The sequence below is a fragment of the Passer montanus genome, unplaced genomic scaffold (genome assembly GCF_014805655.1).
Source record: "Passer montanus isolate IOZ18808 unplaced genomic scaffold, ASM1480565v1 scaffold6, whole genome shotgun sequence".
Classification (NCBI taxonomy): Eukaryota; Metazoa; Chordata; class Aves; order Passeriformes; family Passeridae; genus Passer; species Passer montanus.
In genome coordinates, this window is record NW_024371037.1 from 1,669,004 (window position 1) to 1,682,835 (window position 13,832).

Below are 13,832 nucleotides of genomic sequence, written 5' to 3' on the forward strand. Positions count from 1 at the left end.
CTTTTTCAATATGTGTATAGTATTTGCTTTTATTTTTTTTCTTGCTGTTTTTCTACTTTTATAAGGGCAGCTATAAAGGATTTGGAATCAGACACATAGGGAATAATTCTTCTTCCTGGTGTAGCTGCTTTTACAGCCACTTTATGGGCAAATATCTGGTTCAGAGAGGCAAATTATTCTTTCAAGGTGTCCCTGGTCAGAGAGCCCCATGGGTTTTCACAGTTCTTTTGTGTGTCTGTGTTTGTTACACCAGACCACTCTGAATGAATATGAAGCTTCTGGGCATCACACAGTTGGCAAATAGGCTGTGCCCTGATCTTGAGCAAATGTTTGGTCATTAGGGATCACTAAGACCTTCAAAGTTTTTTTAATTAATTAAATGGGATCATTATCCTGATTCTCTCTGTAGCACTATTACAGGAAAGAGTCCTTTTGTGGTGTAGTATGCCAACAGGCACTAAAACTTACTTGGACTTTTTTTTGGTTGATATTTTATCTCAGTCTAAGCAGTTGGTGGGAAAAATAGGGTTTGGGTTTTTTGCCTGTTTTTTTTTTTTTTTTTTTTTTTTTGGGGGGTTTTTTTTGTTTTTTTTTTTTTTTTTTTTTTTTTGTGGGGGTTTTTTTGGTTTTTGTTGTTGTTGTTGTTGTTTTTGTTTGTTTGTTTTCCCCTGACTAGTAAACTTTCTACATTCCTCCCATAACTTCTTTCTCTCCTTCCTTTAGGAAGGTAAGTAATAATTTTTAATAGATTCCCTTTTTGCCTTTCTTGTCTTGAAAATGTACTGTAAACCTACCATCTAATCTGACTATGGGAGATGGAAAGCTGTATTAGCTGTAGCATCTCTAAACACATCAAAATGACCTCCCTTAGTACTGCAGGCTGATGCTTGCATCCAGCCTACTTCTGATTCCTTGTTCATCATCCATGTAGCATAATCTGTTGTTCATATATTTGATTAGAGTCTTCTTGATGGATAATATATCTAGAGTTTGTTGAATCTGACTCTGAACATGAGTCAGTTTTACTCCTCCTTCCTCTCCTACTCCTCCTGACATTTCTGCATCAGAAGGAGTAATATTCTGAGCCTTTTTTTTTTTTTCCAGTGATCAAAGGGAATTCAATCTGAGGAAACCATATCCCCACGCATCAAACAGGAAACGTTCAGAGTATTAGTACGGCCTATTGAACATTTTTGTGACCCCTTACTTTCTGGCTTCTGACAGCTTCCTTGGAAGTTCTTTCCCCTCCTTATCTTTTTGGTTCATGAATCAGTAGATCTGAAAAGCAGAGTGCTAAAGAGACTGTTCCTTTTGATTAATAAGTGAATAGATTTGCTGTAGAGCCAAGAATGGAACATCTTGTAACTGTTGGCAACATTACTAAAAGAATAAGTATCCTTATGGAAGGGGCAGAGCATAACAAGAGTTTTGATCATGAAGAAAGAAGTCTTAGGCTTTTAAGAGTTGTTGTATTAATGTAAATAGTTATTTTATTCTGGATGTTTTCCAGTGACCAGAGGAACCAAAAAAGACAATTTCAGGGTCATACGATTTTGAAACAGGACAGGTTTTTGGCTATTCGACTTCCTTTCCTCCTTTCTGGCAGAGCCAGCCTCACTTTGTATGTTTGATGTTGCCACTGCAAATCTACATGAGGCGACTCTTTTTTTCCATTCTAAAGTGCTCATATCTATAATGCTAAAGATCACTGGAGTCTATCATGCAAGACATTTAGGGAAGCTGTTTCAGTCAGCTCATCCCAGGATTAGCAGTGAGAATGAGAGTTCCCACTGGAACATCTCCCATTCAGAGAAGATGAGCCATGCAGGGCAGCTCCCTATTTTAATTTCTCTAATGGCAGTGGAGTTATAGTTATTCAACGCTAGTCATCATTCTCTACCACTACTCCTGTAAAGGAGATGCCAGGGAAGTAGCTGGAGCACAGCATACTCTGGCTGTCTCCCTAGTTGTGTTATGACTGCATGTTGTTCCTGATTGTGACAAGTAAAAGCATTTCCTTGTTTAGGCCTTGTATTCTCTAAGCCTGGGACAGAAAATACTTCCTGGCTGCATCCCATCATAGATCTGCTGCATCCAACAGACTTTTGATGCTGTAGAAAATCTGTCAGTCTGTGTAGATTCACAATCTGCTCCTAAAAGCCAAAGATTACCATGCATGAAAGAAGCTTTACCATCAAGGAAATAATTTTTCCAGGGTCTACTTATATCAACGGTTTCAGCCATTTTATTCTCCTCCCCAAGACAAGAGAAGGAGATAATCATACAAGGACAAAATTACTTTGGTCAAAATCAACCTTGAATTCAGTAGATCATTTAGGTTGTGACTGCAATGTTTGTCCCTTGGACACAGTGCTCCTTCTGACTCACAGACATCAGTGCAGTGTTTATAAAGCACAGTCTTGGTACGCAAATATAGTGATAGAAAACATTTGTTGGACCATCCCCCTGATCAGAGGGATTCTAGAGCTTGTATACAAATTTCAGTGAACATGAAGGAATTTCATTAATTTATGCTTTTATGACTGATTTGAAAACCTGAGTATAATCTAAAGCGAAGTTCTCTGTAGTATTTCGAGGTGTTCAAGCTGATTCTGTGTTAGAAGGGAGTCTGTTGGAATACATGTGTATATGTACATCTATTTATGTATCTTTCAGGACCTGGGCAAAACTAATTTGGCATGCATCCTGTTATTCTAATAACTGGATGTTCTGGTAAGGTTCCTGTCTAGATTGGAGGATGTAATTACCAAAAGAATGATGCTAGGTCTGCCACTGGGTGATTCAAAGGGAGGTTTGGCACAATAATTCTTGTCAAGATATCTTCCTGTCCAATCAACATAATTTTTGGGAAGAGTTATTTAATAACTCTTAAAGAAATAAAATATCTACGTAACACAAACTTTTAATAAGATGTCAGAATTCCAGAAAGGGGATACTATTTTTTTTTAATAGATACACAGTCATTGAAAATCACATATATATAAACCCAAAAATTATAATTATTATAAACTATATAATCATCAATCAATCATATAATTATAAGCTACAGAATTAATATATATATATACATACAGTAATTTACAAAATATTATATCTGTATACTTATATTTTTATACCTATGTAAAAATATGACATTTCTGAGTTTTTCTTTAATCATCTTCTTACTGAAAAGTTTTTTCATTTTGTTTTTGAACCTTTATTCATATTGAAAACATTTCAATGTAAGAATATATTTTAAATATCAATTTTTCTTGCTGTGTGATGATCTATGGCAAAAAAGAAGATTACTTGAGTTTTTTCTATTATTATGTGACTAAGTGGATGCAAAGCACACAGAGAAACATTAGTATATAACATGAACTGCATTATTGGCCTCAAACCTGAGTCAGAAGACAAGTGACATTTCCCAGATCAGGACTTTAAGCATGTGCCAACTTTATTAAAATTGTGAGGCTGTCATGAATTTTGCCCCGTGAACACTAACATTTCGCTGACAAGGAATTGCCTGATCTGATTACTCCAAGCACGCCTGGAGGCTGTTTCCGCCGGACCACAAGGGCTCTGGCTCCGACTCCTTCTCTTCAGCCTCTGCAGACCTGTCCCTTCCAGGCTGGAAGCTGCCCGGCTGGAACTGGAACTGGAACTGGGCCTTTCAGAGGCAGCCAGGGCTGCTGTGATGCTGCCAGAGCTGCACACTGTCCTCTTGCTGCTAGGAAGGGCATAGATTCTTGGAGGACATGGTTTCTGCTTGCTCACAAGGAACAAAGATCCAGTTTCTGCACTGACAGGAACACGGTGTCTTGGATTTGGGGGTGGGTGTTTTGTTTCCTACTTGGTGCAGAGTTTCTGTGTCCTTTGGCAGATAGCAAAGACAAGGCATCTGCTTCCCTAAGTGGTGGAACATCACTGTTTCTCCTGGGTGATAGTCCAAGACTTTATTCTTACTAGCTTTGAGGAGGGGACAAAAGAGGAAGGAAAGCTTCTAGTTTTTGAGTTCACACTGAAATAGTTATATTGTAGGTAGACAGGTTCCTGATGTGTATAAAATATCCAACCCTGATAAAACACGTTATTAATTTCAATTGAAAATGCCTTAGCATCACCAAAAGACTGAAAGGCAAATTAAAAGCTGACTAATATGCTTTCTGCAAACATTCTCATTTTGTTCATCATCTTCTGTAAACAGATCTTTTGATCTGATTTTATCATCAAATTTTATAATAAATTTTATTAATCTTACAGTTTTCCTTTCATATGTCTAGCTCTTCATAGGGTGTCTAAACATTGCTGTGTAAGAAAATTAAAAATTTGTGAAAAACATCTACTAGCTATAATAATAATAATAATAAATCTCTCATATCTGCTTGAGGAGTTGACTATGCTTGTGAAAATTTAGACTTTATAGCAAATGATGGCTGTGAATTGCTTTGGCATATTATCTTCTGTGGACTTACAATGTCATTAGTTTAATATTTATTATGCTTCATTAACCATATACAAGTTGCTAAATTATTTAATTTTCATAAATGCAAGCTATCTTTGCATAATTCTAATAATTAGAATATTTTACTTAGAACTTTGCTCTGTCTCAAACTCAGTGAGAAGAAATTGCCTGTTAATGAGAAAACCTGCTACTATTAGAGATATATTTCACATAGTTTAGTATTTTTCTTGGGGCCCAAGCAGATGTTGAAGGAAGTGAAAATAATAAGATTTTATATTTGTAAATACTAATGCTGCTCATTTTGGGTAAAGTACGCAAATTCTTACATTTAAAATCTATTTTGTCAGCAATCTTGTTTCCTTGAGTTAGGAGTTGCAGTCTTCTGACAACAGTTCAAGTTGAAAACAAGCACGTTGCAATAAACAAAGTGTTTAAAATAGGCTATTGCATACATACTTTGCTTTTAAATGTGTTATATGTGTACTTGTCATATTTAACATGAAATATTGGGATTTCTCTACATGGAAAAAGTCATATATGAATAAAATTATCTCAGGTTGAACTACCAGCATCTTTAGTCATGACTGAAAACAGGGCTATTCTTGGCTCTCTTACACATAGTTTCTATTAACTGAGTTTCACCAGTCAACACATGATGAGCAGCCTGACATGTCTTGTTAATAAGCACAGCAAATAGCTGTGAGAATACAGAAACTTTAAGTCTGCAGTCACACCTACATCTGTTTGCTTGGAGAACAGATCAAGAGCTGTTTGGAATAATCAGAGTGGTTATTGAAGCCGTGAAGGGACATCCATCACCCCAAGTCAGATGTCAGTAAGGAGTTTTTGTGTAACAAAGGATTAGTCAATATCAGTTATAACTGAATATATTTTGGTTTATTTAAAATTTCATCTGTTAAAAAGAGCTAATATGTGATAAAAACTAACATAAAATAGAAAGAAAATGACTAGACAATCCTTAGTATTTGAGCTGAATATATAAAGCAAAAAATATAGAAATCAATTATATGACAAAATGAGTTTTATTGTGGTTTCAATAATTCAGAAGAATAATAACATAGGGAGAAACCCTTTAAAATGAGGGATTTTTTATTTACTATTTCTCTACAAAGCATAGTTTATTTCTGCTAGCCTCCAGCTGAGTTATAGACCAAAGAGGATAAGCACCAAGGACTGCAATTGTACGAAATGTCCTTGCTGAGATACTGTCTCATCTCTTTTAGATCAGGCTGTATAACACTTGGGCTCAAATAACCTTTAAAATGCTTCTACTCTGAAATCAACAATGGTAAAGTCAGTGCTTTCTCCTGCTTTGTTATATGTCATTTTCTCCTCATGGAACTATACTGAGATATATTTTAAATATGTAATATAATTCATATATGCTCCTCTCTCTCCCCCAACCCCATGCTCCCCACTCCTGTTTTAACTTTAGAACAAACAATGTGCTTTGGCAAAGGATGAACATTTTTCTTGCCCACTGTTTTATAGTGTGGTCTTGTCATTGATAACTACTTTTCTGGATGTAATGAAATAATGAAAACATTTATGTTGGAACTTGGAGGTATCTTAGACTTCTGGGAAGAGGACCAGAACAGATGTCCAGATGTGAAAGAGTGATGCTTGCAGAGCATTTTGAAGGATAGACCTTTAATGGGATCTTGAAAGTCATGTTGTCACTGGTATTTAAATATGAGTCTGTACAGAAACCACAGCATTTTTCTTCAGAATTTGTAAATGTAGTTACTTGGTTTAATAATCATTCTGGCTTGCTATTTCAGTAACTATGCAGTAAAAAATAACTGCCCTTAAAAAACCCTCCTTAGGAATAAAATGTTTCATTAGCTCCCTTTAAGTGATTTAAAATAGAAATGATTTTAAGCAAAGTAAACCAAAAAATGAGTTAATGGGAAAATGAATCTGTCATGAGCACATCATGGCCCTTATACCTTCTAAAATATCAAGACCACTTGGAAAAAAAGGCCTGAGGGCCAGCCTCTTGATTTCAGCCTTATCTTTCCCATAAGAGTATTTATTATATGGAACTGAATTATTTATTTTTTTCTTTCTTTTTTTTTTTTAACATGGATTACTTGATGTGGTTTTCCTAGAGAGACCTCTTGAAGTTTGTGGTAAGCTACTGGTTTCTTCAAATTTACTCCTTTTTGTACCCTGTTGGAATTTTAGCTGACCTTATTACATCTTCCATTAGATAGTACTAATGTATTTTCCTTTGTCTAGTCAATCATAGGTGTGGAACCAAAATTCTTTTTCTCTTCCCATTGAGTTGAACTTGCTGATGGCTCTTGCTTTCTTCCTTTCCTGTGCTATGAGCTCCTTGAACCAAGCTCATTTTGTGAGAGTCTGCAATTCCTTACTTATTTCCTTTCTGGTAAAAAGCCAATTTAGGACATCTGGTCCAATAAGGTACTTGGAGATTGCACACTTTTCTTTATGCAGTTTTTTGGTTGTCCAGTGTATTTTTCCTAAAAGTTTTGAAGTCACAACTAACAGAGTGTTTTTTTAAAGAAAAAAAAAAAAAAAAAAGGAAACGTTTTTCTTTAATTAGAAACTGAATGCTAAATGCAAGTTCCATCCTTACATTTTTTCCTTGCTCCAGCATGGTTCCTCCACACAGCTTACAGTCTTTCAGGATAAACCTGGTCCAACATGGTCTCTCTGTGGGCCACATTCCTTAAGGGGTATCCACCTGCTCTGGCATAGGGCTCCTCCATGGGCTGCAGTGTGGATATCTGTTCCATTGTTGTCTTCTCCCTGAGCTGCAGACTGGCAGCCTGCTTTGCTGGAGCCCTTTCCAGGCACTGCATGGGAATCCCTGCTCTGGTGCATGAAGTACCTCTTCCCTCTCCTTCTTCACTGACCCTGGTGTCGGCAGGGCTGTTTCTCATACTTTTTTTCTTGTCCACGTCTGGTGGTTTTGCTCTTTCTTAAATACAAATTCCCAGAGGTGCTGCCTTTGTGGTCAAGGGGCTCAGCCATGCCCTGTGATGTGTGGCATGGAGTCATCTAGAACTGACCACGTCCAGCCCAGGGCAATCCCAACCTCCTATCACAGACTCCCAAGCAGCCCCCATGGCCTGGGCACCAGTAGCCTGTTCAGTGAACCAGGACTGGTTTTGTCCAAAAGCAGTGGTAAGTGATTTGTCACCTTTCCTTCTCCTCTGATGCATGTTCCAGGCAGTTGTCCCATTGAGAGCCCGGACAGTGCATTGCATACCATGAGTATCAGTTCCTGTGCCACTGGAGGTGACAGTGGCCCTTGGTTAAACCACCACAGTGATGGGAGCCTTGTGCTACATATGAATCTTCCAGAGTAGAGCAGAGTCTTGATTTCATTCTACGTTTTGCCAGCTGATAGTGCTGAAAGAAGTCATCCTGAAAGGCCCTGGAGATACATCCCTCTGAAGACTAGTGCTGCCTTGGAAACTGCTGAGCTCTCTTGCCTCTCACAGTCATGTAACAGTTTGCTGGTCACTGAGCATCCTGATTCATAAACAGTTTCCAGCCCTGACATCACCGAAAAGAACTGATGATTTTATGGGTTTGGTTTGGGACATTTTTAATTTGTTTTGTTTTGTTGTTGGTTGGTTTGTTTTGGTGTTGTTCTTTTGTTTTGTTTTGTTTTGTTTTTTTTTGTTTTGTTTTGCTTTGCTTTGCTTTGTTTTGGTTTTTTTGTTGAGTTTTTTGGTTTGGTTTGGTTTGGGTTTTTTTGTTGCTGTTGTTTTTGTTTTAGTTTTAGTTTTGGTTTTTGTTTTGAAATGCAGACAAGATTTTTTGTTTTGCTTTGGTTTTTTTTGTTTGTTTGTTTGGTTGGTTGGTTTTTTTGGGTTTTTTAAAATTTGCTTAGTTTTGAGGTTTTTTTGTTGAGTTGTTTGGTTTGGTTTCATTTGGGTTTTTTTGTTGCTGTTGTTTTTGTTTTAGTTTTAGTTTTGGTTTTTGTTTTGAAATGCAGACAAGACATTGGCAGAAGTGGGGAAAAAAAACCAAGCCTAAACAAACCAACCAAGAAAACCTTCTCAGTCCTTGAAGTATCAATTTACTTTTGATCCACTAAGATATTTCTGCTTTCTCTAATAATTGATTTTTGTCCTACGTGGAAGGACATAAGCTTAACCCTTGAGTCAAATTCAGTTTGATAAAATTCTAACATGTTTCATTCAGTGGGATTTTGAGCCTTTATGAGTATGTTGCATTTTTATGCAAATGTATTAAAAGTTTTGGGGACTAGAATAAGAGTGAGTAAGTACTGAAAATTGAATCTGGTGATAAGGAGTTGACAGAAGTTTACTACAATTGAATTAGCAGACTGAACCTTTATTTATCAGGTTATTTAGGATGCTCGGGACCAAGATTTTGTGTACATTCTTGGTAATCCTTTTATTCAGAATTAAGTGTCTAAGTCCTATATAGCTGAAGAGATAACAATTCAGATTTTTTTTAAACAGCGTAATATGTAGTGTTATTTTGTAGCAGAGGGTGGAATTAACAGCATTTCTAGTGGGTTTTGTGTGTGTGTGTGTGCGCGTATCTGTCTCATTATTCTGTGGTAATCTCTTTTTCCACATCTCTTCAGACCCTGAACTTCAGGGCAGGTACTGGGGGGATGAAGTCCCCCCCACTGTAGGGGAAGATCACATTTGAACCCCCCTTGAACTTGTAAGTCCAGTGAGATACATTCCAGAGTTCTGAAGGAACGGGCTATTGTAGTTGCTAAACCACTCATTTCAGAAACTGTGGCAGGCACTGAGGTTGTAAATAAGCATGTCTCTTTAAAGGGAAAGTGTATATGGCTTACATTGAAACGCTATATTTAAAAGGTATTTTCTAATGCCTTCAAAAATGGGTAAATAAATGCACTGACATAGGTCATACCTTTGGGGTAAACAAAAATAGAAAGGAGGATGCACTTACCCTTAGTGTTTTATCTACTTAAAGCAATGATTCTGTACTCTCTCTGTCTTTCTTTATTCCTATTACCCTTCAACAAGGAAGGAAATTTTTAATGAGTTATAATTTGAAAATGGTGGCTTAGAAAAAAAGGATTCTCTCTATGTGTCTGTATCATGACAACCCAGATTTGCAGACAGATTTCTGTGTGCATGCTACAACACACTGATTTCAGCTAAGAACTTGAACAAATAAAGATTTGTTGTTGTGATCTATTTTGGAAAAGCATTCATATAATAACTTGTCTCTTACATCAAATTTCAACCAAGAGTAGTTGCTTGGACTGCTTTCTGAAACCTACAAAGTCTTACTTTTATCAAAAATTAACCACTTTTTCCTCCCTTTCCTTTCCCTTTTGAATGTCAGTGCTAGAAAACAACAAAAACATCTTTAATTAAATAGAAATTAAGAAATTTATTCTTTAAACTTGGAATTAAAGCTCAAAAATCAATTTTAATTATGATATTTCTATGGCATTATTTTCCATTTGTTTGGTTTGTTTAGATGTGTGCCTAATGTAGAGTTTAAATAATAATTGAAAAAAAAGGGGGAAATTACTTTATACATCTTAGAAATCTAGCCTTGTTGGTCTTTTCCTAAAATGTATTGATAAAGGAATATTATCATTATTCATGTGTTGGTAAGACTCTGTGATTTTTAAAATTGAGTAACCATGGAAACACAACTGGGTAACATAAGGAAGAAAGTGTAGGGGTAAATTTACAGTTAGTCTTTTAAGAAAAAGTTATTTCTGTTTTTTACAGCATAATGTAGTTCAGTTTTTTATCTAATCTCTTACCCCTTGATGTGTGCAAGTATATTATATATACATATATGCATAGACATATTGAACATATTGAATTAAATAAAATTAATATGTACTTTTTTTACATAATTTCTAGTGTTTTTGGTGGGTTTTTTTTTTTCCTTTTGTTTGGGTGTTTTTTTCTTTGGTTGGGGTTTTATTTTGTTTTGGGGCTTTTGGTTTTGTTTGTTTTGTTTTGGTTTTTGTATTATTTATTTTTTAATCCAATAAATTTTAGCCAGAAAACTCACTAGCTTCTCCCCCTTCATTTTTGTTTCATGGATTTTTTTTTTCCTAAATGAGAGTTTGAGTAATCTTCCTAAGTTATAAGTTTAATTTTAAAAGGCAAATTTCTAAAGCACTGTGGTAGAATACTGTAGTAGTCAAGGCATTAGAAGGATCACAGATGGATGATTGGGCCAAAGTGTAATAAAAATGTTACAAATGTAAGGTAAAGTCTTAAAGAGTTACTTGTTACTGTATAAAGCATATGTTGTTTTTAATGTGATAAATCACAGAACTCGTAGGGGTTTGCGTAGTATTTGGCACACATTCTGGTGTCTGTCTTTTATATTGCTTGTGAACATGGACTAAAATATGTATTTTCTTTATTTGAAAATATTCCCCAGGTATTTCTGGACTATGCTTTCATATAATGACCTGCTGGGTAATACTTTCTCTTCTGTATATCACTGTGAACCTCAACCTGCTATTTTTCCTTAGCATTTCTAATCCACATGAGGATATGTGTCTTTGCATGATAGAAAATGTGTTGAGTTCTGTAGTGTTAATAGCAGCAATTTTTAAAATTATACTTGCTTTCTCTCAATATCTAAAAACCTTCAGATATTTTAAGCAAAAAGGTCAAGGAGATTTTGAGCTCTTTTATTTTAAACTTTTGAAATTTTTAGTTTGTGACTTTCTTTGGGATAAGAGTACTTATCTTTCTGACTAAAATCAGCATTTCTTGGGAAAGAGGTACCTCTTTTCCTCAATCTTTTTTTTTTGCCCACATTTCCTGCACTCATCTTCTACTGTCATGTAGAGGAAGTTGAATGGGAAGCTAAGTCCCAAAATGTATTCTCTTTGTTCTGATGCAACCTCTAAAATGCATCAGATGTCAAGCTATGCCCACTGTGAGCAATTCATGAAGAAATTGCCTCAACATTTTGATCACAGTCAGGCTTTTGTTATGAAAGTAACTGGCATAGAAAGACACCTTTAGAAGTGTGAAAACAAGCAACACAATGAAGTAAAAAATGATGAAATTGAGCACAGCACTGGCACAGTACAGCTGCTGTCCCTGGCAGTGACTGTGGCCTTCAACAATAGTCTATGACTGCCAGGAAAGCCCCACTCACTATGGGGAAGTAATTTCTGTTGGTTAACGTTCATTTTAATATCAATGAAGGGTTCAAGCCAGAATCCCATCTGTGAAAAATCTGAACTTTGGTAGTTTTTTGTGTTCATGAAATGGTCGCATCAAGCTGCTTTATTTTTAAGATTTGTGTAAAGGTACACTTTTCCTTGTCTGTCTTCATAAGTGATTTTTCTATATATTCTGAATCAATGTTGGAGACAGAGCTTTGCAATCAAAAGAATATATTCAGCACTTCAAGGAAGACAAAAAAATAATAGGGTTAAGTGAACATGGAAATCATTTACACTGTAGAAGGTAAAATTGCTTTTTCCTTCCCTGGAGTTTGTATGGTAGAGGAGACTCCTTGTCTTCAGTGGAATTTTCAGTGGAATTTTTAGTGTGCAGTATGGTAATACAAGATCACAAGTACTGTCTTCATTTCCCATCATTTTCCTAGTAGAGTTTATATACTGAAACTTACTCCCACCTCCATCTTGCTGAAGGATGAAGTCCATCAGATGCCGCATATCCTTGCAGTATTCTGAAGTTCTGCAGCCCAGAGTCACTAGACTCAGTACCATTTTCCCTGTCACTTGCAAGCTGGCTCATGTGCTTTATGGACATGGATAAAGTCTAGATTCAGCCTGGTGACTTAAAACAAGTAAATGTCCTCATTTGGACTCATTAGTTGGACCATGGACCCAACTGGACCATGGACCCAATTATCCATTGCCTACCACCTCTCATAGTCATTCATAGCTATGTGTGAAGGTGTGGAATGTTACATTATTTAAAGTCCTTTCCTCCCTGGCATGGTTATATGACTAAACTATGAATCTATGGAGTGTCAAGCAATTAATATTTGTGATATCAGCGTTTCAGTGTAGCAGGAATTCCAAAGTTAACTTTGATGAGTGTCAAGCCCTTGAAGGAGCTAGAACCTTTCTTGTTTTATTTTAGTCTTCTAATGAGCTTGAAGAGGCGAGGACCAAAAAAGTGCTCATTAGCAGCTTTAAAGTCTTTATAAAGATGGTTCTTGAAAGAAGCCACCCTAGTGTCTTTTCTCTGGTCCTGTGCTCACCCTTCAAGGCTCCTTTTGGGTTTTCCATGTTGATGGATTATGGCTTCTCCTAGCCCACAGTCAGTACAGCTGTACAATCGCTGTCATAACGTTTTTGCTGAGCAAACTGTGATGTTCATGATGAGAATCCCTGCCTCTTCAGTTCTGGGACCTGTTTGGGTTTATTTTCATGTGTTTCCTTGCCCAGGCTGCTGCCTTCTGGAGGCTTTCAGCTCAGGGCACAGTCTGTGAGCCTTTACTAAGACTGACAAAAGTTGTTGTTACTGGGCTACTCTTTGTTTTAAAAGTGGTTTTGTATAGACTCAGCCACATCAATTTCAGTGAGGATGAATCTACATCTTTAAGCAAAACATCTGTCCCAATACTTCAGAGAGTCAGGTTTATATTTTCAAGACATTTTGGTTATTTGTTCCAGGTGTCATGGTCTGTGTTACCATTCCCTCCAAATATGAGATCTTTACACTGGAAATATTGTAAAGAGTAGTTTTAATTTATGGCAGCAGCTTATTTTCCTGCTGAACCTGAGTATATGAACTTCCTGTAAGCACTCTTTGCAGCCTAAGAAACTTGAAACAGTAGATGGGAACCTCAAGGAATACTGAAATCCTAATGAAAGGTTCATAGCAAGTGGGAGCAGCAATGCGTGGGTTGCTGACAGGACATGGATTTAGGTATGAGCAAGAGAGGAACTGAGGTCAGTGATACAGGTACAGGATGAAAGAGGGTGGATAGCAATTCCATGCTACTGAAGCAATAAAGGCAGTGAGTACTCATGGAAGGCTGAGGTACAGGCTTCTGTTACTGAATCAGGATTTGATGCATGTGTGTGCGTGTAGGGAATTTGCAATAGCACTGACAAGCAGAAGTTCTCATGCTGTTTCTAGATGTGTGGAACTGGAAAGAGCTCTAAAGAAACCAGTAGTTTCAGATGCAGCAGAGCACAGCCTGCCTGTCTCTTCATGCCACTTGAGCTTCCATCTTTATGTAAGATCTGCAGGTTTTTCTTTATTGCTTAATCATATGTAGCTCTAATTAATAGACCTAATACAGAATAGCAAAGAGTTAGGTGAGCAATAGGAGATGAGTGGCATTTCTCAGAACTTAACAATGAACAGTAGTTTGGTGGAGTCTC

General features: G+C 36.7%; 1 protein-coding gene across 6 annotated transcripts in view; it reads left to right on the forward strand.

Annotated features, from left to right (window-relative positions):
- The window catches only part of TAFA5 (TAFA chemokine like family member 5), a 398,792-nt gene that overhangs the window by 149,451 nt on the left and 235,509 nt on the right, over positions 1-13,832 (forward strand). The gene's annotated exons all lie outside the window — the stretch shown is intronic.